Here is a 25,683-nt window from a genome sequence, read left to right on the forward strand (position 1 = left end):
GGCGACGGAGCGTTGACCTGCTGCTGCTGCCGAGGCCTGGTTTCCTGTTTGAGGTCAGAACGGCCGGAGAGTGAGGCATGATGGGAAACGTCACGTGCTAGAGTGGTTTTTATCTCAGTGTCGTTCAGCCGCAGACAAAACCACAGCAGAGAGAAAGAAGACTGTGAGGTCTGAGGCAGTGAACGCATCACAGCATCACAGCTGTTTTTTATATTTTAACCCCAGGTCACGTCTGCTGCCTCCTCCTGTGGTTTTAGTTTCAGTTGTGGTTTCAGTGGTTTGTTTCAAGTTTGTTTCAGGTTTGTTTCAGGTTTGTTTCAGTGGTTTGTTTCAGTGGTTTTGTTTCAGTGGTTTGTTTCAGTGGTTTGTTTCAGTGGTTTGTTTCAGTGGTTTGTTTCAGGTTTGTTTCAGGTTTGTTTCAGGTTTGTTTCAGGTTTGTTTCAGGTTTGTTTCAGGTTTGTTTCAGTGGTTTGTTTCAGTGGTTTGTTTCAGTGGTTTGTTTCAGTGGTTTGTTTCAGTGGTTTTGTTTCAGTGGTTTTGTTTCAGTGGTTTGTTTCAGTGGTTTGTTTCAGTGGTTTGTTTCAGTGGTTTTGTTTCAGTGGTTTGTTTCAGTGGTTTTGTTTCAGTGGTTTGTTTCAGTGGTTTGTTTCAGTGGTTTTGTTTCAGTGGTTTTGTTTCAGTGGTTTGTTTCAGTGGTTTGTTTCAGTGCTTCACAGGTCATGTGACTCTAATCTTTAACAGTTTTCTCTGTCAGATCAGCAGCAGAAACACGGACGAGGCAGCGAGTCGAAGAAACACGTCCCCTTCCTTCAGAGGAGCATCAACATGAATGAGTTAGTGACTGATATACGCTGCCCTACAACGCAAGAAGGGGGTAACTCATTTTTTGTCAAAAATGAGATTTTGTCATTTTTGGGACATTAAAGGTTATAGCTACAACTTTTTCATCAAATGGATTAATTTAAAAAAAAAATACATCCACAGAATGTCTAGAGGGGTGCAGAATAAAAGTATTAATTTTACTGAATTTAAAAAAAATAGTATATAAATAATTGTTTAATAAATTTTGGCGGGTCCGAAATACATCTGGTCACGTTGGCAATGTCGGCATGGAACGATCTCTGTGGCAACAGCATTAGTACGTTGATGTCATGTGTAACTGGAAACCAGTGAAACAGAAGGTTGGAGCGAGAGCAGGCAGTGTGAGTTCTACACCTACTGGCCAGAAGGAATTAAACTTGTAGCTATCACCTTTAAAGGTCTGCTACATCATGCAGATAAATATCTTGACTCAACGTGATCTTATTTGGGATATATTTGTGGGTGGTTTTCACAGTAACTCCCAAAAACTGGGGTGAAACAACAAGAGAACACGGTAACTAGAGTTACCTTTTTCTTCCTGTGTATAGATGTTCAACACGTCCTACTGTACAACAAGCTACTACCATAAATGGGAAAAAGAAAGAAACTGTAATATGTGACATGTGAATGTTTAAATATCAATAAAGATACGTTCAAAAAAAAAAAGTCTGATAGACGAGTTATTACACTAATGTTAAAGCAGAAGTAAGTGATCCGGTGGTTTTGGCCAATGCTGCGTTCCAGGCAGGCTTTTGAAACCGTAAATTACAGCTTCAAGTCACAACTTACGACTTTGTAGCGTTCCAGGCAACCCACTCGTGTTTCTCCGACCTGTTTTACCTGTGAAAGTCACTATAACGGCCACTCGTAACTTCTGACCCGTGAACTCGTACCAGATCGAACTGGTATGACTTCACGGTCGGAAAAATACGACTTTCCTTGAACGCACCATAACAGTCCTCGTCGCTACGTCACCACATTCAGGCGCATCCCTTGGCTGCACACACAGAGAGGACTGCCCCTTTATGCCGTTCTCTCACCTCATTGGATAAAGGTTGTAGGATACAAGGAAAGTTTTCTCCTGGGCTCAGAGCAGAGCAGAGTGACTGACAGACCCGTGTTTCAGACCAAACACTCTATAGAAGTGATTGCTGTCGGAAGATACAACTATTTAAGACTTAGATTAACACAAATATATCACTTACTTCTGCTTTAAGACCCAGAGTGGGCTCAAATTCATTTTTCTTTTCTGTACAGCTTTAATAAAATATTGTTTAAAACAACAACTAGTTCCTGTTTTCTCTCTCTGGCAATTTATCGATTTGTTGTTTCAACCGAAATAAATAAAAGACTGGAGCGTCTCTGTTGCTGTGATCAGATGAGAGGTGAGAAGGCAGCGGCGTCCTTTAGATGGCAGCCTGACAGCAGAGAGAGAGGAGGAGCAGCTCTACATCTTCACCTCCTCTCCTCCTCTTTTCTAACCCGACACAGACCAAACCTGCTCTGCTGCATACCAACCACACACACCTGGGCCAAACAAACACACAACACCTGATAATATGCACACACACACACACACACACACTGGAGAGAGTGCAAACCTTTAGGTGCATGAGTTTCCTCTCCACACACACACACACACGTCTAAGTTTGCACATGTACAATATGCAAAATAAGCAGCAGCTTCTCTTCTGCTTCCTTCAACCTACAGATACTGTAGATACTGTACGTTTCACTGGGACAAAGCGCCGCCGCAGTGTGTGTCTGTGTGTGTGTGTGTGTGTGTCTGTGTGTGTGTGTGTGTGTGTGTGTGTGTGTGTGTGTGTGTGTGTGTGTCTGCCTGTGTCACTCTGCAGAACAGAAGTAGGAAACTTTTTTTTTTCCCTCTTTGCTTTAAAACCCTCCGTGTTGCTGACGGAGGGAGTTTTTCTTTTCTTTTCTTATTTCTTCTTCTTCCTTGACGAGGTCTGATCTGGGTTTGATGAGTCGGCAAAAAAAAGCCACGCTGAGTCATTTTCTAATTAACTCTGAAATCTGGACAACACGGTGCTGCTGTGAGATAATAAATGAAACCCCTGAGGAAGGAAGGAAGCAACGCCATCATCATCATCATCACCTACAGCTCCAACCATTACAACATTTCACTTTTCACTGAAAGAAAATTAAATCAGCTGCTATTCTATAGTATTTTCATCATCAAATCCACTTCCAATGTCATTTTCCAGCAACAATCTCAAATATTTGCAGCTTCCAGCCGCTCAGACACGAGGATGTGGATATCTTTAAGTGTATTTAACTTTTAAAAGTGAAGGTATTGGGCTCCAAAAACAGATTTCAGTGCCTCACTTGAGTTTATTTGTTCAAATATGTTGTTGAACTCGCTGCACACAGTTTGTCTGCACATCAGTTTTACACCGAGGCTGCGCTGACGGGGACGAATGACAAGTGAAACCGGTCGCGAGCTGTGACGGCACCTGATCGAAACAGGAAGCAGAGAGAGAGGCTGTGTTACATCAGAGAGGAGCAGCTGCTGATAAGATGACATCACAGATACTACAACACACACACACACACACACACACACACACACACACACACACACACAGACACACACACACACACAGAGGTCAGCTCTGTTGACATGTTCCCTCAGATTTTTATTTACAATCCAGTCTGTCTGTGTTTATTTTAGGGTGTGAGAAACTAAAAATGAAATGTTTGATTTGCTGAGAATGAACCAGGAAGAGAAAACCAAACAAAAAAAAGACCAAACATAAACACGACTGAGCTCTGAAAATAAAAAATAAAACCGCTGTCGAGTCTGAGGTCAAATCTCAGGACAGAAACACACTCTCACTCTGCAGCATGTCGACACAAAACGCTCCTTAGACAGCCAACACCGCCGCCGCCCAACACTGTTACGCAATCACATCTGAACAGACAAAAGGAAAAACACCAGGTGAGTTGGAAGTTCCCATAATGCAACAGGAGGACAGGACACAGCGTCGCCCACGTTTAAATAAAAAGGAAACAGAAACTGAACACTAGCTGACACTTCTCTCTGATTATGTATTTGAGAAGAAAAGAAAAGAAAAGAGCAACGGAGGTAAAAACAGGAGAGTTTGGTTTGCAGGTTAACGTCTGATTCACTGTTTATTCCCACAGATTCATGTGTTTAAATTAAAACCAGGGAAGAAACCAGACGTGATTGATTTGTATTCATTTCACAATAAGCGATAAAGTTCCCATGACTGATACACGTCTGAAACTGAGCTGAGAGGCCAAAATAAAGTTGTTTTAATGGACCGACAGTTCATAAGTCAACATATTCAGTTTTCAGAGTTATTATCTTTCCTGACTCATAAAGAAGCTGATTAATCATCAACTCCTCATTGTTTTCTGCTCAGGGAGGCACAGCCCAGATTATCAACCCTGTGATAGACAATACATATATTTACAGTCACTACGTTTATATGACATGTACATATGGCTTTAATCAGTCTATAACTGGACAACTGAAGTTCATGTAAATGCGTTAGTCTGAAGGTCTTGTGACTGAAACATCTGATATATTCTTATTCATGAGGTAAAAACAGAGACTGCTTGATGAAAAACTGACCCTGAAGGCAACGTGCATCAGCGGTTTTACATGAATTTACCTCTAAAACAACTCTGTGTGGTAACAAGCCTGTGCATATTCTCATTTTGTCCAGGTCATAGTATCTCAAAGGAATTTTAAATCGAAAGCAACTAATAAAATAACCAAGTCCAGTTGCTTTCGATTTAAAATTCCTTCGAGATCTGTGTGGTAACGTTGTGTTATTATCTCATAGCGTGGTGAATGTGCAGCTCACAACTTGTCCACCAGAGCGTTGTGGAGTTGTTGGATTGTGTATTTGATGAGTTTGATGAGGGAAACCAAGAAAACTGTCCTTTTTACTCTACACCTCTCTTTTAGAACTGATAATGGCGACTGCTGTGGTTTTGATGATGTGCAATGCTGCTTCGTCTGTACGTCTATGCCTGTATGTTTGTCACTGCTTATTGCTGCTTATATGTCTTATTGGCTTGTTGCTACACGGTGCACTTTTGCCCAAGACGAATTTCCCCTTTTGGGGACAATTAAGTTTATCTAATCTAATTTAATCTAAAATCCCATGAGCCTCTGTAGCGTAGCTCTGAGCAGCTCACGGCTCTGCTCCGCCGTTCTAAAACCAGCTTGCACCGACAATTACTGTACGTTCACACCAAAAGCTTCCAAAGCGTCAAAAACGCCGGAAGTCAATTCATTTTCAATGAGAGCCTGGCGACACTGAGCGTCCAAAGCGTCAACAGGCGTCGCCGCGCTTCCAAAGCGTCCAAAGCTTCACCAGATGAGAAGTTGAGCCAGGTTTAACTTTAGGGTAATTAGCTATGACGCGGTTCGGCAGCAACCTGTCAGAATAGAGATATACTCGGCTTTTCCTTTTTTTTGTATTTCGGCTCCACAATGACCAGCGCGATCGAACTTTGACGTCAGTCACGTGACGAGCGGCCAAAGCGGCTGAAAATATTTGCCGTTTTGGGACCTGTCTTGTCTGACGCCCACCCTTGAGCGTTTTTGACGCTTTGGAAGCTTTTGGTGTGAACGCACAGTTAAAGATAACAAACCTACTGTCTGCTATGACTATAGGGATTATGGCAATGGGCCGATTTGCCAAAATGTTAACTATCCCTTTAACTAGGCGTATAAACCTGCGGAAACGACGCATATCGCCACCTAGTGTTGAGGAGGCGACTCGATGTTCCCTGTTGCATGTAAACTGGGACGAGGACAGAACTCAGATGAGACGTCCAACTGGAGCGGTGACTTAGCGGTGCACTGTGTGTGATCCTCAGACTGTGTGTGTGTGTGTGTGTGTGTGATCCTCAGACTGTGTGTGTGTGTGTGTGTGCAGAGAGAAAAGCTTCTTTGTGCGATGTGGGCCAGGAGGGTCTCTCTCTGCTCCACACACAGTCACAGATCAGAGGGAAGTGAAGTGCGACCGCCCTCTTCTACATAATCATCCTGACTGAGGTCTGCAGGTCCACAGAGGAAACCTGGTCTGGTTCTGAGTCTAACTCCGACCCGCTCGTGTCTCAGCACGAGCTGCAAGTAAAGTGGGTCAGACCTGAAGAAGCAGCAGCAGCAGGAGAGAGAAACAGAGAGAGAGGAAGCTGTTTGACGAGGGAGAACAACCTGTGTTACCATCTAACTCTAGAAATAAACGTCTAAACTGCAGCTGGACTCACAATCTCTCTTTTTTAATTGTCAAAAACTGCGTGGCCCATTGAGCTTCATCTATAAACTGCAGCAGTGATTCACCCGACAGCAGCTGTGGGTGTTGAGTTCAATCACAAACAGCTCTGGATTAAAAAGAGGGAGCTGTTTGGTCGGGGAGATGAGGGGATGAGGGTGAAGGTTTCAGGAAAAACTGTGACTAAGGATCGATACTTTTGGCACTGAAGGAACTGAAGGTGGGAAGAAGCATCGTAATAATGTGACAATAGATGTAAATGGAAGAGTAAAAAGAAGGAAAGACACATTAAACAGTAACAACAAGTTAACTAAACCATGACTTGTGCAGGGAAAAATATTTTAAAAAATACCAATATCTGTGCATGGAGGAAGTCTTTTGCATACGAGGTGGAGCAGTGAGGTAGTACTGTATGCAAAGGGAGTCAGAGAGCAGTTTCAACGAAAGAGAGTTATCAAAGCAAAGTCGTATATCACCGAAACCCGTCATGTCGTATCGTTACATGCACCCGACGATATCAAGACACTTTTTGTTTTCACGATACCATCACATCCCTGAGGAAACTGTTCATTTAAGAAGAAGGGTGCTGAAGCTTCAGGCCACACCTTTGTGGTCAAAGTACATTTGTTTTGTTTTGTTTTGTTTTTATTCGTATTGATCCATTAAAGGGATAGTTCAACATTTTGGCAAATTGGCCCATTGCCATAATCCCTATAGTCATAGCAGTAGCTTCGTTACCTTTAATTGTCGGTGTAAGCTATTTTTAGAACGGCGGAGCAGAGCGGCAAGCTGCTCAGAGCTACGCTACGGAGGCTAAGGGAATTTCTTGGTTTTCCTCATCAAACTCATCAAATACACAACCTAACAACTCCAAAAGGCTGTCGTGGACAAGTTGTGAGCTGCACATTCACCACACTATGAGATAATAACGGAACGTTACGAGACAGAGCTGTTTTAGAGGGAAATTCATGCAAAACCGCTGATGCACGTTGCGTTCAGGGACAGTTTTTCAGCAAGCAGACTCTGTATTTACCCTGTATTTACCTCGAAAACGGCTCCGTTTCGTAATGTTCCATTATTATCTCATAGCGTGGTGAATGTGCAGGTCACAACTTGTCCACCAGAGCGTTGTGGAGTTGTTGGATTGTGTATTTGATGAGTTTGATGAGGGAAACCAAGAAATCCCATGAGCCTCCGTAGCGTAGCTCTGAGCAGCTCACCGCTCTGCTCCACCGTTCTAAAAATAGCTTGCACCGACAATTAAAGGTAACGAACCTACTGCTATGACTATAGGGATTATGGCAATGGGCCAATTTGCCAAAATGTTGAACTATCCCTTTAAGATAAAAATGTTGTTTATTGATGTGTGTACTTGATTTTACAAGACCGAAACAAGCTCAAACAATACAACAATACAAACTAAACTAAAACTATTTACAGAAGCAGCAGAGAGACGCAGAAAGTAAAAAAAAAAAGTGATTAGTATTGATGTAAATGTTGGAGTAAATGAACTTTTCCAGATGTGTGTGTGTGTGTGTTATTGGATTGGACAGGACATCATGACCATATGCTGGTGAGGACAGCAGCTGTCTGGATGCTGCTCTGCCCCCCCCTCCCCCAGGGGAACAGGCCGGGACACGACGCCTGGAGCCTCTTCACCTTCCTCTGTCATTTTACAACAACAACAACAACAACTGCTCTTTTTACCTCCAGAAAACTATTATTTTCATGCACAGAGCTTATAGGAGAGGGTGAGGGGGCAGCAGGCATCACTCTGCAGAGTAAGACTCCTACTTGTTGTTGTATTTTAGTTTGGTTTTTTTTTGTACAATGAAAAAACATGTGAAATGAAGTTTTCAGATGTCTAACATGTTTTTGAAGCCAAAATTAAAACGGATAAATCACTGTTTTTCTTGAGAGACTCTCTTTCACAAAAATGCATTTTTCTCAGCTTTCTGGAAAAAAAAGTGGTCTTTTTGGTGCAACCAGGCTCTATTCAACTTAAGATAAATCAAGAATGGAACAAGGTACAAACAAATGTTTTTTTCCCTAGTTAAATAGAGAGTCTCCTCTTTCCTTTGAGCTGTTCGGTGTTTTCAGAGTCATAGTACAAAATATCCTATGGGTCTTAAAATATTACTCAAAATGCCCCGAAACGCTGGCACACGGCACTGACTGAGCATTTTATAAAAGGGCTGGCACTCAATGAGTTAATGAAGTCTAAAAACAGCGTCCTGTGTGTGTAATAAACTCAGGCTTAGATATATAAGATCAGTGCTGCGGTGACATCATCATTTGAAGCCACAGAGCGGCGAGCGGCCATTAATCCTCTAATTCCATCTACCTGACCGGTCGCAGCTAATCACGCTTATTCTCCAGCGCTGTGTGTGTGTGTGTGTGTGTGCGTGTTGGCCGGGGGCTGGAGGGGTCTGCTGGGGACAGCCGGTATCACTTATACATACAGTATATATAAGTGTGTGTGTGTGTGTGTGTGTGTGTGAGGGGGGGTTATGTAAGCAGATAGCAGGGGACAGGTGGGGTCAGTGCTCAGGACACATAATGTAATGGATGTGACTCAGGAAGATGCAGAGTGAGTGTGTGTGTGTGTGACTGAGTTGTTATCTAACCAACGCACCGACACCGAGCTGTGAAACTCTGTCACCAGGTAGAAAAATGAATCTTTACATGGAGCCGTTTGTGACTTCTGCTACTGCTGCATCTTCAAACCTTTATTTATTCTCGAAAGGACATTGAGGTTTTACCCTCATTTGCAATGTCGTCGAGATCACAGCAAAACACAATGCACAGCATAGGATAAAACACAGTTACAAAAGTTAAATACAGCTGATTCATTACAAAATTTAAAAACAGTTCCAGACTGTGGTAAAGAGGTTTGAGATTATATTTTTATAATGTTGATGGGATGGAGGAGCACTGATTTTAAGTGTGAGTTGAAGATGGTTCCAGGAGGCAGTACAGGGGCATCATAGCAAAATGCAGATTTACCAAGTTCAGTTTGTACCCGGGGGACTTTAAAAGTGAGCCAGTCATTGGAGCGAGTCGAATATGAACCTTGATTTAAATCTAACAGTGTTGTAATGTATGGTGGGAGTTTTTCAGTAATGGCTTTAAAGATGAAGAGATGTCCGTGTCATCACATGTGTTGTCATGAACGGTCTGCAAAAGAAACGTAGTGAGTTCAGCGTCAAACTGTTTATAGCTTCTACTTTATTTCCATAATCCATAATTTTCTGGTAATAATGACTGTTTGTGAATTTTGCTTGGAAAACCAAGACGATGCAGTGGAAGTGATTTATTTTGTAATGTACAAGTTGAAGTTGATTTGTTTCATGCTCTTCTGAGAAAACCGATGTACAAATGTATCTGTCGACTGTAATGTTTGGTGTGATGTTTGATGTAGCCTACTGTCTGCTTTTTTTTGCGAATACAGAAACGATGTGCTGTAATTCGCTGTACTGAAGCTAATTCTGCCGACTTTGTTGTGCAGTCCTCAATAAATGAATCTAAATCTGGCTGAATGGTTCACATAATGCCGTCATAATCATAATCAGTGCTGTGCGACACCAGTCAGCTATGTGGAAACACTGGTATGATATGACTGTCTTTTTTTAAATTTTATATATTTGTTTGTTTCTTTTCAATGGACCTAGAGTCTAAGTAATAAAGAAGTTTACTACTACTACTACTACTATTTCTATCATTTCTTTTCTTTAACAGATGTTAGCATGCCAAGCTAACTTGCTAACCCTAACCAGGAGTCACTGCAGTGTCCATTATAACCTCTTATAAAGGGGAACTATGCAAGTCTGGTCACGTTTTCCCCACACAGCCCCCCCTACAGATAGTTTCACTGTCATAAAAACTCACCACAACTCATCACAATTATTCTGAAGCTGTTTAATTAAGGTAAAAATCTTGCATAGTTCCTCTTGAAAACACAACAAAGTGAGGCTCTTGTCTGGATCGGTAAGTAAATGCTCACATAGCAACAGCAAAACTTCCAACTAAGTCCTTTAAAAAATGGGATTTTTTTTGTTGTCACTGGCTGAGAAATGAAAAAAAAAAAAAAAAAATCAATTATACAGTACGAATTAAAACAACTGTATAATCCAAATGAGAGAGAGAGAGATTAGGTTTCTCACTATACTCTCAATATAGAAACGCTGGTCTGAGAGGGTTGTATCACCACATCGCAGCTCACAGCTTATTCAGACTCTAAATCACCAGATCTAAATCACCGCTGATGGATGTTTACATCTCCGTTATCTTAATCCGGCCGAGTTGAGCCAACACAGCTGAGGTGGATGAAGATCTGAGGCAGAGATAAACGGAGGCTCTTCATATCTGTGCCGCTGTCCCGTTAATGCCAGGCTCAACATCCTGATACATCAGCGTCTGTTTATACTGCGCCGCAAAACACTAAGTGTGAAAACACATGAAGAAACCTGACGGAGAGACACACGGTTTGTTGTGTGTGATACTATCAGTGATTAATCCTGGGATGTAGCTACACGCCTCAAAAACAGTTTGGAAACGTATTTTCAGTCAATCATTTCTCCCCTTAAAGGGATACGCCAACATTTTTTTTCGTGTCTTGCCTCACTCCTGAGTCCATGACCAGCAGATAGACACCATCCTTTCGACTGTGCGTGCAGTAACCATGGAGATAGAGCCGTATCGCCGTAATTAGCTTAGCTCAAACACTGAAAGTGTATAGGTAGTGTTAGCCTGCCTCCACCTAAAGTCGCTAATTAGCTTAGCTCAAACACTGGAAGTGTATGGGTAGTGTTAGCCTGCCTCCACCTAAAGTCACTAATTAGCTTAGCTCAAACACTGGAAGTGTATGGGTAGTGTTAGCCTGCCTCCACCTAAAGTCGCTAATTAGCTTAGCTCAAACACTGGAAGTGTATGGGTAGTGTTAGCCTGCCTCCACCTAAAGTCGCTAATTAGCTTAGCTCAAACACTGGAAGTGTATGGGTAGTGTTAGCTTGCCTCCTACCCGAGCTGAAACCAGCAGTCAGAAGCTGATTTCATTTTAGCTCTAAACTCTGTAAACATATCACTTTATCCACATTTCAAACATGTTTAGGTGAGAAAGTAGCCGTTTAGATCAGCAGTGTGTCGTTAATTTGTCTAAATACCAGCTGTTTACTATTTTGTTCAGACGAATTCAGCGTTACTCAAGCTAGCCGTTGTGACCAACGCACTTCCTGTTACTTTCACAAAATAAAACCCCCGTTGCCCTTTACACACAGAAAACCATGACGATAGAATTTGTACTTTTACTTTGAAACAGGAAGCTAACCTACCCTCGATGTAGCTAGCTTGAACCAAAATAAACCGTCTTTGCTTGAACCCTCCGTTTTGACCGATCTCGTCCCGTTAGCGGCATTTGACCGCTCAAGATGCCTTACCGGAGAGTTTTGTCAGCTCTAAGCTAAGCTAATTAGCGACTTTAGGTGGAGGCAGGCTAACACTACCCATACACTTCCAGTGTTTGAGCTAAGCTAATAAGCGACTTTAGGTGGAGGCAGGCTAACACTACCCATACACTTCCAGTGTTTGAGCTAAGCTAATTACGGCGATACGGCTCTATCTCCATGGTTACTGCACGCACAGTCGAAAGGATGGTGTCTATCTGCTGGTCATGGACTCAGGAGTGAGGCAAGACACGAAAAAAAGAAAAATGTTGGCGTATCCCTTTAAATAATACTAATCGGTGTTGTGTTTAATATCGTTGGAAAGCCTGATTCGTCACCTTTACAACGAGGTACAACTTGTAAGGATTGTGCACCCGTGGAATGAGCGACACAGCTAAACGTGTAGGTAGCGTAGAGTAGCCTAGAGGTTTTAATCTGATTTACATTCATCAAGTTAGAAACGACTCAGCTGAGAAACTTCTGTGTGTTCGCTGCCTTGCTCAAGAGCAGTGTGTGTGTGAGTGTGTGTGCATGTGTGTTTTATTTTTAAATCTATGTCCAAACCCAGATTTCTCCCCCCTGCTGCTGCTGCTGGTCTGGGGATTTGAACCAGCGATCACTACTGTGTGCTACTGTACAGCTGCTCTCCAGGGTTTGGGACGGGGCCAGAGCGCTGACCCAGAAATCCAAAAAAAGAGCAGCAACTATGTGAGCAGGAAAAAAAAAGACACCGATCTCCTGGTTTGACAGAAAAAGAAGAAGAAGAAGCTGTTGGGGCAACAGAGAGCAATTATGGGATGTCACGAGATAAATCTGAGAGGCTGTGAGGTCATTAACCAAGAGAGGAGGAGGACAAAGAGAGTAGTTCTGAAGAAACTTTTCATTTCTCTTCTCAAATATTTACTTTCCATGTGAAGTACTGGTGAGTTCATGTCTAAAATAACACAACTAAAAACAATCCAGCAAAAGAACATCCCATAATATATCAATATATTCAGGACGAGCTGCTCATTGCTCATCAACACATACAGCTTTTTGTTTTTCCCCCTATTTTTTTCTTCTATTCTTTTTTCTTGCTTTTAATTGTATGTTTAATGTTTTCAGTTTTTACTATTTTGGGTTTTATTTTAATTTATTTTAATGTTTTTTTCCCCCACGTTTCCATTTCTTACTGTTAAAACTAAACATTAGTTTTTGTGTAAAACATATTGAGTTGCCCCATGGTATGAGATGCACTATCTAAACCAGGGGTATTCAATTAAAATTCATTGAGGTCCAGTTACTAAACTTTCATCCAAGTGAAAGGTCCGAACCTTATAAAGTCCAAATGGTGTCTTATAAGCTATAGCCTACCCCTATGTCAAATAAATAAAATCAATGAAGTGCATTTTCATATCTATTGTCAATTTTCAACACAGGAAACATTTAACATAATGCACTTATAGTAAACAACTAGCTTTTTTTTTTTTTTTTTTTTTTTTACCATGAAAAAAGTAGCCCCCAGGCCTGTTATTTCAATTAAAGAGAACAAGACAGAATAAATAAGGGGTTTCCCTGTTTGTTTTTTTGTTTGTTTGGTGCTTTTTTCTTTCTTTTTTTTTTTGAGGCCAAGGTGTCAAAAGCATCTTGATAGCTGCATTGCATTGCATTGTCTCCCTCCATTAAATATGGAGGGAGGCTGAAAATCACAGGATGTGTCTGTTCTGTTCTGGTGATACAAGTCAGTAGTCCCGAAATAGGTGTTTCTCTTCTATAACACACATTCTACATCTCTGAAGCGATGTCTTCCCACATACGGGCTTCCTTCTCCTTCCAAACGGGGCAGAGCTCCGCGTGAAAAAGTTTACAGACCGAGGGAGAACCGGGGTCTGACACAACACCGGCGGAGAAACAGAAAACAAGCACGTCGCACCGAATACGCACCGCTACGGCGTCGCTCTCGGTTGTGAGCGCACATTAAAGTAATGGGCTTGTGCACGCAACAAGAGACCCATCTGAACGGCCCACACACACACACACACGCTTAACCAAGGCGGCGGCGGCGGCGGCCACAATCGCCCGGCGGCTCGCCTTTGACTTCAGCATCAACTTTTTTTTATTTTGGAGCAAGACATGCTGTCATCACTCCGTCTCCTTTCTCTGTCCCTCTCGGACGCACTGGCCGCGCAGGGTAAACAAACGATCTGATTGGCTCAATTGAGTGAAGCTGCCGTATTGACCTATAGCTGAGCCCGCTGTCCCGTCGGAAAAAAATGCTCCAGGAAAATGTTAACTTATTAGAGATTGGTCTCGGGTCCGGATCGAACCATCACTCGGTCCGGGTCCGGACCGAGGTCCGCCATTTGGTGATGCCTGATCTAAACAAAGCGGCCTTGCCTTGCCTTTTTTTTCGTGAGCTTTTATTCCCACATCGTAATGGGTCTGAATTAAAAAACTGAATTTAAAATGAGAAGCCAGGAAAAAATTTGGGGAGAAAAATGTGTGTGTGTGCGCGCAGGAGATTAACGCACTATAAAAACATTCACTGAGTCTCCACCGTTGTTTTCAGCTCTGACTTTGTGTAGATTTTTTCTGTATTTTTTGTATTTATTTTGATCTCTGCACATTATCATGGGTCAAGTCAAACACTATACTATGTTATTGTATGCATTCATTTAATGGAGCACTTTTAAAGGTCCAGTGTGTAACAATGGCAAGTTTTATTGGCAAAATCTGAATATACCAACCATGAATATACAGTCATTGACAAAAGTCTTGTTGCTGATCCATATTATAGGAACAACAAATAATAACTTGACTTGTAGTCGATCAATTGGAATTAGAAATGGCTCATATGAAAGGCAAAACCCTCTAGAATATTTTCATTTTACCAAAATAAAGTTTAATATCATTCATTGAGTTTTATCATTTAATACAGACAGAAAGGTCAGAGTTTGTTGGACAAAAGTCTTGTCGCATCGAAAAAAAATGTAAAAAATATTAATATATAAAATATTAATATGCTTTTTTTTTTACTACACAAACTTGCTACAATAACATCAAGTCATGCATGGTGCATGGTGCATGGTGCATGTTGCATGTTGCATGGTGCATGGGTGAGCGCGAGCATTTTACAGACTGGACCTTTAACCTTTAACATGCACTTTAAACGTGGACTGTGGCTCTTTTAATGGACTTGGTTTTATTCTATTTTTTGTTTATCTTGTCATGTTTTATCTGCAATGTGAGTGAATGTTTCTTGTCAGTGCGCCGTCAATATGGCAATAAAGTTTTGAATCTTGCGATGAGCTCAGCTGGTGATGAACCCAGAGGCTTTTGAAAGTGATTAACTCACAGTCTGAGAACATTTAACCTTTGTGTTTGGATTCTCAAACAGCAGACTCTCTGATTTGTTTTTGAAAAGCGACGAGGCAGATGGCTGCATATGTGTGTGTGTGTGTGTTAGTCTGTGTGTGTGTGTGTGTGTGTGTGTGTTGTAATCCCTCTGCAGCGGTCAGGGCACAGTCAGTTCATTTTCCCATTCAGCCGCACATGGAGACAAAACACAAACGGGCGTCGTCTCTCTCTCTCTCTCTGTGTGTGTGAACAACAGGTTGTTTTATTTCTCTGCTGGACACGGACGCTGCTTTCTCCTACGAACACCACCAGCTCTTGAACACACCACCACTCCCTCTGAGCCGCTGCTTCACGGTGAGTGGATGTGGGTGGAAAGTAAACTTCGCTTGTGTTTTGATTTCATCATTTCATTTTTGCATAGATTTTGTAGGAATGCTCCAATGGCTAAAAAGATCTCTATTGGAACATGAACTAACCACTTGTGCAATCCTGCAATAAAGTATATATACAACTGACTGTTGTCTGTAAACACGAGTGGAAATTCATGTCAAGTCAGGCAGGATTTACAGAACAGAGAGGTCGATTTAAGTTCATTAACCTCTGCACTGACCCCAAACCTCTTCCTCCTTCAATTCAACCAGATCACTGACTGAAACTAAAATCAATCTCATGTATTTACATCCCATAAATCCTGACTGGCTCCTGAGAGGAGCTGGTGTGTTTCCTCCTGTCAGATCAGATCACATCGCAGCAGCAGCAGCAGACACAGCGTCACTGTGGAGCAGCCGGACGCAGCTGGACGAGAACACAGCGCCGAGTCTGACTGACCGACCGTCCGTCCGTCCGACCGACCGACCGACCGACACTCTATGTGGTTGTTTAGGGCCACAGCCGTTAGGTGGGGGGCCACATGATCAGAAAGGTACCGGGGTTCATCAAGTCATTTAAACATCCTGAGGTCTGCACGTGCAGCTATGAGCTTTATATGTAATGTGAAGTCAATATTCAGCTTCTTTTATCTCACATTTGAGACATTTGGTGAAAATAGAACGGCAGAATGACAACATTTGTGCTCAAAGAGCAATCTGACAAAATGTCATTTTAGACTTGTTTTCTACACGTATCTATTACTGTATTCATATCCTATTTCAAGCACCAAAACAGTTCATTCTCATGACTGAAGGAGTGTTTTCACAAGGGATTTGAAATGTTTCAAAAAGCAGACCTCAAATTTCCAGCATTTGTCCTAAATTATTTCTCTCTACAGTGTTCTAGGACAAACTGGCCTCAGTGTGCTTACAGCGGAGGTTTAATATTTAGACATAAAACACTTGAGTATTGTTACATCTGCAAGTATCTTAAAAAGATACATTTAAGAAAATATGTAAAAGTGGAGAAAATGGCCTCAAACCTCAGAGGGCATAAACACGTCTGTATTCAGTTTTAACCAGTGATTTGGTGTTTGAGCTTAGAGTGCAGGGCCACAAACAAAAACCTTGTTTAGGGGGCCACCAACATCCTAGGGCCGGCCCTGGGTCCAAATGTGTTGGAGGTTGTTTCACGGGGCATGAATGAGGAGAACAAGGACGCAACACAGCAACAGTGTAACCGACTACGCAGATAAAGGAGGCTCGGTGGGGTGAGGGGGAGAAAGGAGCTCAGAAATAGTCTAAGTAGAGTTTATTTAACGCCTCGAGTCAGGCCGCTGCATGAAAAACAAAAAAGAGTCGGTCCTGAAACGTGAGTGAACTTAAATACTGGTCACTGAGCTGCTTCTCCTTCAGAATGAAACCAACCGAGCTAAATAAAAACACGGTCATGCAATTTCCTAATTATTTCAAAGAGGAGCTGAACAGAAAGTAAGAGTGTAATTTAGAGCTAAAACAGAAAGAATTCTGTTTTAATAGTTTTGAATTAAATAAATAGTTCTTATATTATTGTGTGTATATGCACAGGATTCATTTCACAACACTAACGCTTCTGAGTCTATGGCTTTTTCTTCTGTATTGCTCTCACCTGGTCTCCTTGTGTGTTCATGTGTGTAAAACCTCAGCTCTGTGATGCACTATCAGGTAATTCATATCCATTTTTTTCAGGGCAACCTAAACTTTAAGAATATCTACTCTGTAGTGGTGTCGTATGGATGTAGAAAAAGCTATTTGATCGGAAAAAGAAAGGAAAATAAAAAACGGAAACTTAAATTTCACAGTTTCAAAGTTAGCTGAACAGAAAATAAGAGTGTAATTTAGTACTAAAATAGGGACAATTCTGTTTCAATAGTGCTGAATTAAATAAATAACTCTTCTATTATCAGCCACATCATTGTACAGTATGTGTACACACAACCAGTTAGTAAGGGTGTGTGTGTGTGTGTGTGTGTGTGTGTGATAACTGGTCTTAATATTGAGGCTGATGTGAAATCTGTGTTATCACGTCTCAGGGTTCAACATTAACTCTGACGTAGAGCTGAGTCAGTGAAACATTGCCAAGTGAAAAGTGTTTCTACTGTATTTCCCCTGCAGTAGGGTTGTACGGTATACTGGTACTAGAGTGGTACCGGGGTACTGACGCATTTAAAACGGTACCATACTGCGCTTAGATGGGACCGGTACTTTCATTTTGCGCCGCCGCCGGCAGTGACGTCGCCACGTGAAGTCGCCGCATTGTAATTTGAGCCGCAGCGAGCAGTGAGCAGTCACAAACGAAGCAAGGTGCTTTTTTAAATTACCGTTACAGCGCCACCTGTCCATGTGCCTGTGTTGTGTGTGTCTGTGTGTGTGTGCGCGCGCTGCGCGCGAGAGAGACTGCCGCCACAGACTCGTTAATTAATGCAAACACTGCTGGTTAATAAGTTTCGTTTTTACCGCGCACCACCACTGGCATGCATGGTCTCCCTCTCTCTCTCTCTCTCTCTCTCTCTCTCTCTCTCTCTCTCTGTGAGTGAGTGAACACAGCGAAGGAGCGCTACGCAGAGATGAATTAACGGAACGATATTGCGTTGGTGATGGGGGGGGGGGCGTTCATGTTCATGTTTGAGTAACATGAACGTTTGTTTCATTATATAAACTACTGATAACAATTTCTCCCAAAAATTACAACTGGTCAAAATAACAAAAAAGGATGCAGTGTTTTCAGACCTCATGCAAAGAAAACAAGTTGATATTCACACCACTAATGTTTCAATTTAGGAAGAGTTTATTAATATAGATGGAATTTTAATCCTGCAGCAGCAGTGACTGTTTACTGATTAACTGATTATTTACTGATGCATAGGTTATAGTTCTAAGATTTTCTATTAAAATAAAGCCAATAATGACATTTTTTGTGTTCTCTTTTTATTTGGAAAAGTACCGAAAAAGTATCGAAAAGTATCGAAAAACATGTTGGTACCGATACCGGTACCAAAATGTTGGTATCGTGACAACACTACCCTGCAGTGTAAAGTCAAAGGAAGCAGGTTATTTAAAAATAAACCATCCAAACTAAAACAAACCCTGAGTGACCTTTTATTTGTGCTGTATGTGACTTCCCCTCCTGTAAAGTTTAACTCCAACCTCCTTTTTTTGGTTGTTTTTTCCACTTGCACTGTGTCCCCATTATTATTATCATTATTAATATTATTATTATTATTTCCTCCGTCTGTTGCTGCAGCAGCTGACTTCCTCCTGCTCCCAGGCTTCTGGCCCACAGCCTGACTCAACCAAACTGTGGGAGGTTTGTAAAAAAAAACACACACAATCAGCAGCAGCCCAGAGCGAGGAGTTGAAACTGGCACATCACAGAGCTAATCTCAGCCCAGCCTGCTTCTGGTTTCTTTTGTCTCACATCACAATGAACTGAAAATGTTCAGGTTTTTGTCCACTGCTTCACAGTTTTATGACATTTTATGGCCCAAAAATCCAGACTAAATGTAAAAATACTAGTTATCTGCAGCCTGCAGCCCTGGAGGGAGCTGTGAGACGAGATTTCAGTGTGAAGTTAGAATCAGAGCAGCCGGTGTTAGTGTGTGTTTACCGAAAAGTTGAGAATCTGTAATTCTTCCTGGAAACAATGTGAAGGACCTGCAGCGCCGTAAACACACACTTCTTCTTTTTATACATCAGCCTCGGTGCTTTCAGGTCAACTCTTCCTTTCCACTTGTGAACTCCTTAAAAAGCCACTTTCTCTCTTTTTTTTTCCTCTCGCTGCGTTAACGACGACTGTGAGGTCAAACGTGTGGGCGACGAGTCAAACGCCTGCAGGGCCGATGAAAGAGACAATATGATGACTCCACGTTGACATTAATGTTCCTATTGAAGAAGAAGTAGTGGCATCAAAAGCAGAGAAACGGACAAACACGGAGGACACAGCTCAAAGAGTCGAACAAGAAAATAAGTTTTCAATAGACCGAATCTCCTTGTTGTTTACATTCTACTTCCGGGTAGAAAACCAGCTGTAATGTGAATGAGATCAATAGTAACGAACGAGAGTTTAGCTATATATCATATTTTTCAGGCCCTATCACCGTTTAGACAAATCTGAAATGATTGAAGAAACATTACTATTTCTGTGTGTGTGTTTTGTGTTGCTATGTGTTGTATTTATTCAGTTTGGGGGAATCACAGTGTCTAGAAAGCATCAGTGGCTCAGCTGACAGGGACAGCTAACGGTAGCTAAGCTAACGGTAGCTAAGCTAACGGTAGCTAAGCTAACGGTAGCTAAGCTAACGGCGGTAGCTAAGCTAACAGCAGGACGTCAGCTGTTCAAACCCTCCCGTTGTGGGACACGACATGAAACTACTCCAGTTAGCTCAGTCATGTTGGAACTCAGATATCCGCTGGAGAAAATATTTTTTCATGGAGCGTTTATTGAGTCACTGAGTTATTAAAGTTAAACAGGTAGCTAACCGTTAGCCCGGCTAATCTATGATAACCATGACTAATTACAAAAATGTGCACACATAAATAGTAATGTTTGTCCAATCATTGGTTTTATAAACTTTACAAACATCAGATTAGTCTAAACGGTGATATAGTAACATGAAAAATGAGATATAGCGAAACTCTCGTCCGTCACTATTGTTCGAATGCTGGTTTTCTACCCGGTAGTTGTAAACAACAAGGAGATTCGTCCTATTCACGGTCCAGACATCATGAAGTCTGAAGAGAAAAAAAAAAAAAGCTTCATGTGTCTGAACAAACAATGGAAACAGTAAAGCGTCATCATGTGTCGGTGGCGCGGACGCAGCAGCAGCAGCAGCAGCAGCAGCAGCAGCGGACCTCATAAACGAGCTGCACTGGAAAAAAAAAAAGAATGAGTCACGGCTGAGACGTGACATAAGTGGCTTTTTCACCCTAACTCAAGGCCGAGGGCTTGGGATTACAGAGTGTAATCAAACTCAAACTCATCAAACTCATCAAATACACAATCCAACAACTCCACAACGCTCTGGTGGACAAGTTGTGAGCTGCACATTCACCACGCTATGAGATAATAACACAACGTTACCACACAGAGTTGTTTTAGAGGGAAATACAGAGACTGTTGATGAAAAACTGTGAGTTTGATGATGAGGGAAACCAAGAAATCCCATAATGAGCCTCCGTAGCGTAGCTCTGAGCAGCTCGCGGCTCTGCTCCGCCGTTCTAAAAATAGCTTGCACCGACAATTAAAGGTAACGAACCTACTGCTATGACTACAGGGATTATGGCAATGGGCCAATTTGCCAAAATGTTGAACTATCCCTTTAACTAATGACATTTCTATTGAACGAGGTTCTTCTGCAACCGAGGGATCAGACCAGTCAGGACGTTCAGAACCAGTTGAGACCGGTTCACCAGAGAGCGAGTGTTGAAGTCGAGACCCCCTTAACCCCAAGAACCGAGTCAAGACCCAGTAAACATGTAGTCAGATGTTCCTTTAAATAGAACAGAAATCACAAGTCAAACATTATAGGAACAATAATTAAGAGCCAGTGTAGCTCATTAGTACGGATCATCCCTTTATGAACAAGTACTTTACTACAAATTTATACAGCAATATTGTTACCTTATAAAAAGAAAGGGGAGGTCCTAAAATGCCCCGAAAATCTGAGACAATCAGTGCAAGTACATTTTTCATCTACTTGTGTATGTGCAAAGAGTAAATTTGCTGTTTTTTATTTTGTTTTTTTTAAAGGGATAGTTCAATAGTTTGGCAAATTGGCCCATTGCCATAATCCCTATAGTCATAGCAGTAGGTTCGTTACCTTTAATTGTCGATGCAAGCTATTTTTAGAACGGTGCAGCAGAGCCGTGAGCTGCTCAGAGCTACACTACGGAGGCTCATTATGGGATTTCTTGGTTTCCCTCATCATCAAACTCATCAAATACACAATCCAACAACTCCACAACGCTCTGGTGGACAAGTTGTGAGCTGCACATTCACCACGCTATGAGATAATAACACAACGTTACCACACAGAGTTGTTTTAGAGGGAAATACAGAGACTGTTGATGAAAAACTGTGAGTTTGATGATGAGGGAAACCAAGAAATCCCATAATGAGCCTCCGTAGCGTAGCTCTGAGCAGCTCGCGGCTCTGCTCCGCCGTTCTAAAAACAGCTTGCACCGACAATTAAAGGTAACGAACCTACTGCTATGACTACAGGGATTATGGCAATGGGCCAATTTGCCAAAATGTTGAACTATCCCTTTAACTAATGACATTTCTATTGAACGAGGTTCTTCTGCAACCGAGGGATCAGACCAGTCAGGACGTTCAGAACCAGTTGAGACCGGTTCACCAGAGAGCGAGTGTTGAAGTCGAGACCCCCTTAACCCCAAGAACCGAGTCAAGACCCAGTAAACATGTAGTCAGATGTTCCTTTAAATAGAACAGAAATCACAAGTCAAACATTATAGGAACAATAATTAAGAGCCAGTGTAGCTCATTAGTACGGATCATCCCTTTATGAACAAGTACTTTACTACAAATTTATACAGCAATATTGTTACCTTATAAAAAGAAAGGGGAGGTCCTAAAATGCCCCGAAAATCTGAGACAATCAGTGCAAGTACATTTTTCATCTACTTGTGTATGTGCAAAGAGTAAATTTGCTGTTTTTTATTTTGTTTTTTTTAAAGGGAGAGTTCAATAGTTTGGCAAATTGGCCCATTGCCATAATCCCTATAGTCATAGCAGTAGGTTCGTTACCTTTAATTGTCGGTGCAAGCTATTTTTAGAACGGCGGAGCAGAGCCGTGAGCTGCTCAAAGCTACGCTATGGAGGCTCATTATGGGATTTCTTGGTTTCCCTCCTCATCAAACTCATCAAATACACAATCCAACAACTCCACAACGCTCTGGTGGACAAGTTGTGACCTGCACATTCACCACGCTATGAGATAATAACACAACCTGGACCGGGTTAACTGGGTTATTGGCCGTTATTGGACGTCTATCTGGGACGTTTATCCTCCTAACGATGGACCCAGGTGGATTTGAAGCTGAGCTGAGGTTTATTCATGAAGCCAGCAGCCGGCAGATCTGGGATCAGAGAGGTTCTTCTTTATTTCAATCACTCTGACAAAAGAGTGTAAAACCTCCAGCAGAGCAGCACGATGCAGCTTCTCTTCTGGTGGGTTTAATGTGTGTGTGTCTGTGGTGCATGTTAAAGTTAAACCGCAGGAAAACAGGCCGACGCTGCAGGATTTTCTCACACACACACACACACACACACACACACAGGTCGCTGTGCAAGTGTTGTTCTTGTTTCTCTGGTTTCACTTCAACAACATGTGGACTTTTCCAAAAAGAATGAAAATTGCTGCAAAGTGCTGGATATAATAACTCCCAGAGCAGTTCTATTTCATTTCATTTCATTTCGCAGCCGTTTCCTGGACTAAGTGACCTATGGCTAAGCCACGCCCCCAAACGCGATGAGCCAATCACAGTGCGCATAGCTAGCCCATACACTCAGACATTCTCTGCTTCCACGTCCATTGAAATGCATTGCAGTTAGTCAGCTTTCATTGGTTTTTATATGTTTTTTCTTGACATTTTAAGTTTAAAATGGTCAAACGGTGTTCATGGGGCACATGTAGCTCCAACACTAGGTATCCTGAGAGGCGACGGGGGGATTTTTTTATCTTTTCCCAAGCCACATCTCAACCGAGAGAAGTGTCTGCTCTGGATAAAGTTATGCAGTAGACCACAACACCAACTAAACCTGGATAAACTTAACAAGGATGTCTACATCTGTTCTAAGTTAAGTCAACAACGTATTTGAGGCAACATATTGTCAGACATATTATTAGAGAGTGTCCGACTTTTAGGACCTTTAAAGCACAACTCACAGACTGGATATTAGACAAACAAACTTGTGAGCACCTGTAAACATGTGTAACTCGAGTTAAACATGTTCGCAGTTGTATGGCTATGGCCGGTGTGTGTGCAATGGTACAGCTTGGTAGATATTATGTGCGAATGTTTGTGACCGGCATGTCTGAATTAATAGAGGTATAGTTATTATGTGCGAATGTATATGTATATATACCATGTCATTCTTTAATTCTCTCTTTTATTTTTTACTTTAATCCGATGCGCTATACTATGCAATACACCTGGCACTTTAAACTGAGTGCACTTTAGGGCACCGTGCAATACAACTTGGTACCCATGTACTCCTGCACTTTAGCACCTGTCACTTTGGCCCAGCACTGTGCACTTTATTTCCCAAACTGTCCAGGTTCCATTACTGGCTTGAGTATCTGACTTGTTTTTTACCTTGTTGTCTACTTGTCATGTTGTGTATATAACTGTGTTCCCCTGTTATTGTATTGTATTTATGTCCTGGGACTCCGGATGGAAATTAGCATCGATGCTATAATCCGGCACATTTACATGTTTCTTATATGTACATTGATGTGCGATGTCCCAGTCAAATAAACAAATAAAGTAAAGTAAAGTAAAGTAAAGATGTTAGCCAGTATCACAACTAAGCATAAAGTCTGCTAGCTTAATGCTAACGTATAATGTAAAACTCCATAGACAGGCTAACAGAAGTTAAGAGAGTGGTCTGTGCAACTGTGTTTTTTATTCTTTTTATTTTATTTTATTTTTTTACAAGAGCTGCTGTGAAAAAGCAGCAGAAGTCTCCTCTCCTCTGTCCTCATCCCTCTCTCTCTCTCTCTCTCTCTGTCCTGTGTTATCTTTTACAGCTCACTTTGGGAACGCTCGCCGGGGGGAATCGTGTATCGACCTGTCTCTGCACAACTTGAAGAATGTGGTGCAGAGAGAAAGAAAGAAAGAAGAGAGGAGGAGGAGAAAAATAAATAAAATAGAAAAAATAAATGCACTCAAATACTTTTCACCTCCTCCAGCTACACAGACGAGAAGAGGCCACGTGTCCCAGGGTTCATAGCGGCCGCATGCCTCGACAGCGCAGAGGAGGAGGAAGAGGAGGAGGAGGAGGAGGAGGAGAGCGAAGGGCAGGTATGAGGAAGATCTACACTTCTGTGCAGAGAAGAAGCACCGACAAGGAACTCTCTAGCGTTCACTTGGACTCTTCTCTCTTTCCTCTTGTATTGTAAATCTGCATCCTTCCTTATGTGTACAGGAGACTAAACTCCTTGGGGTAACCCTAGACTGCAATTTGTCATGGTCAAAACACAAAGATATACTAGCACAAAAGATGGGGAGAAACATTTCCATAGTTAAGAGATGCTCTCATTTCTTAACAACAAAGTTGAAAAAATGAGTCTTGCAAACACTGGTCCTGTCACAACTGGATTACTGTGCGATGGTGTGGTCGGGAACATCGAAAACTAATTTAGGGAAGCTACAACGGGCTCAGAACAGAGCAGCTCGCGTTGCCCTTGACTGTACCTTAAGATCCAACATTAATGACATGCATGTCCAACTTGACTGGCTGAAAGTAGATGCAAGGTTAAAATCATCTCTAATCTCCTTTGTGAGAGACATTTATTATTTTAAAATCCCTGATTGTCTATATGAACAACTTTAATGGCAGCTCACGAAAAAGGTTGTAGTGTACCCATAAATGATCTATTTCCTGTGTGTGTCGCTGTATCTGAGTGTGTGTTTTGACACTGTATATGTGTGATGATTCCTCACAAAATCACATGTGTCCCTATATCTTATATCTGATTTCTGATTAGATGTTTAGATTATTGGCTATATGCTGTTGATTTTATATACTGTATGTTGCCTATGTAAATCTTTTGTTATGTTTGGATTGTGTATTTCTGAATTGTATTTTTATTTGTATCTTATTATTTTTATTGTTACACTGATCGGACCCCAGGAAGAATAGTTGATGTAAACTACATCAGCTAATGGGGATCCAAATAAAATCAAATCAAATCAAATAAAATGTGTGTGTTTTATTGCTGTTGAAACGACCTCGTGTATAAAAAGTTCCCATACAAATAAAGCTGCCTAACATAACATAAGGATTTCAGCAAACACTATTCAACTATACATGATCTATCACTGTAATAATAATAACCAGTTACTGCTGTAACTAATCTAATTAGCTGGATAGTAAATATTATACTATAATTAGAACAATATATTACAATATATATATTACTGTTTGCAAAATACAACAATATACCTTGTCTTTAAATTATGTTTAGGCCGTTCCTTTTTGCACTAGTATTGTATTTAAATGATATATTGTATTTAAGTTAAGAAGTGCTATATTTAAGTTAGGCTGTTCCTTCTTGCACTAGTATTGTATATTTTTGGCGTTTTAGACATTGTAGGATATATTTTATTATATATTTT

General features: G+C 41.5%; 1 protein-coding gene across 2 annotated transcripts in view; it reads right to left on the bottom strand.

The window, feature by feature from the left end:
• The window catches only part of LOC146970094 (rho GTPase-activating protein 12-like), a 115,842-nt gene that overhangs the window by 41,801 nt on the left and 48,358 nt on the right, over window positions 1-25,683 (bottom strand). The window lies entirely within an intron of this gene.

This window comes from Trachurus japonicus, chromosome 17, assembly GCF_045865225.1.
Source record: "Trachurus japonicus isolate A0001 chromosome 17, Traja_1.0".
Classification (NCBI taxonomy): domain Eukaryota; kingdom Metazoa; phylum Chordata; class Actinopteri; order Carangiformes; family Carangidae; genus Trachurus; species Trachurus japonicus.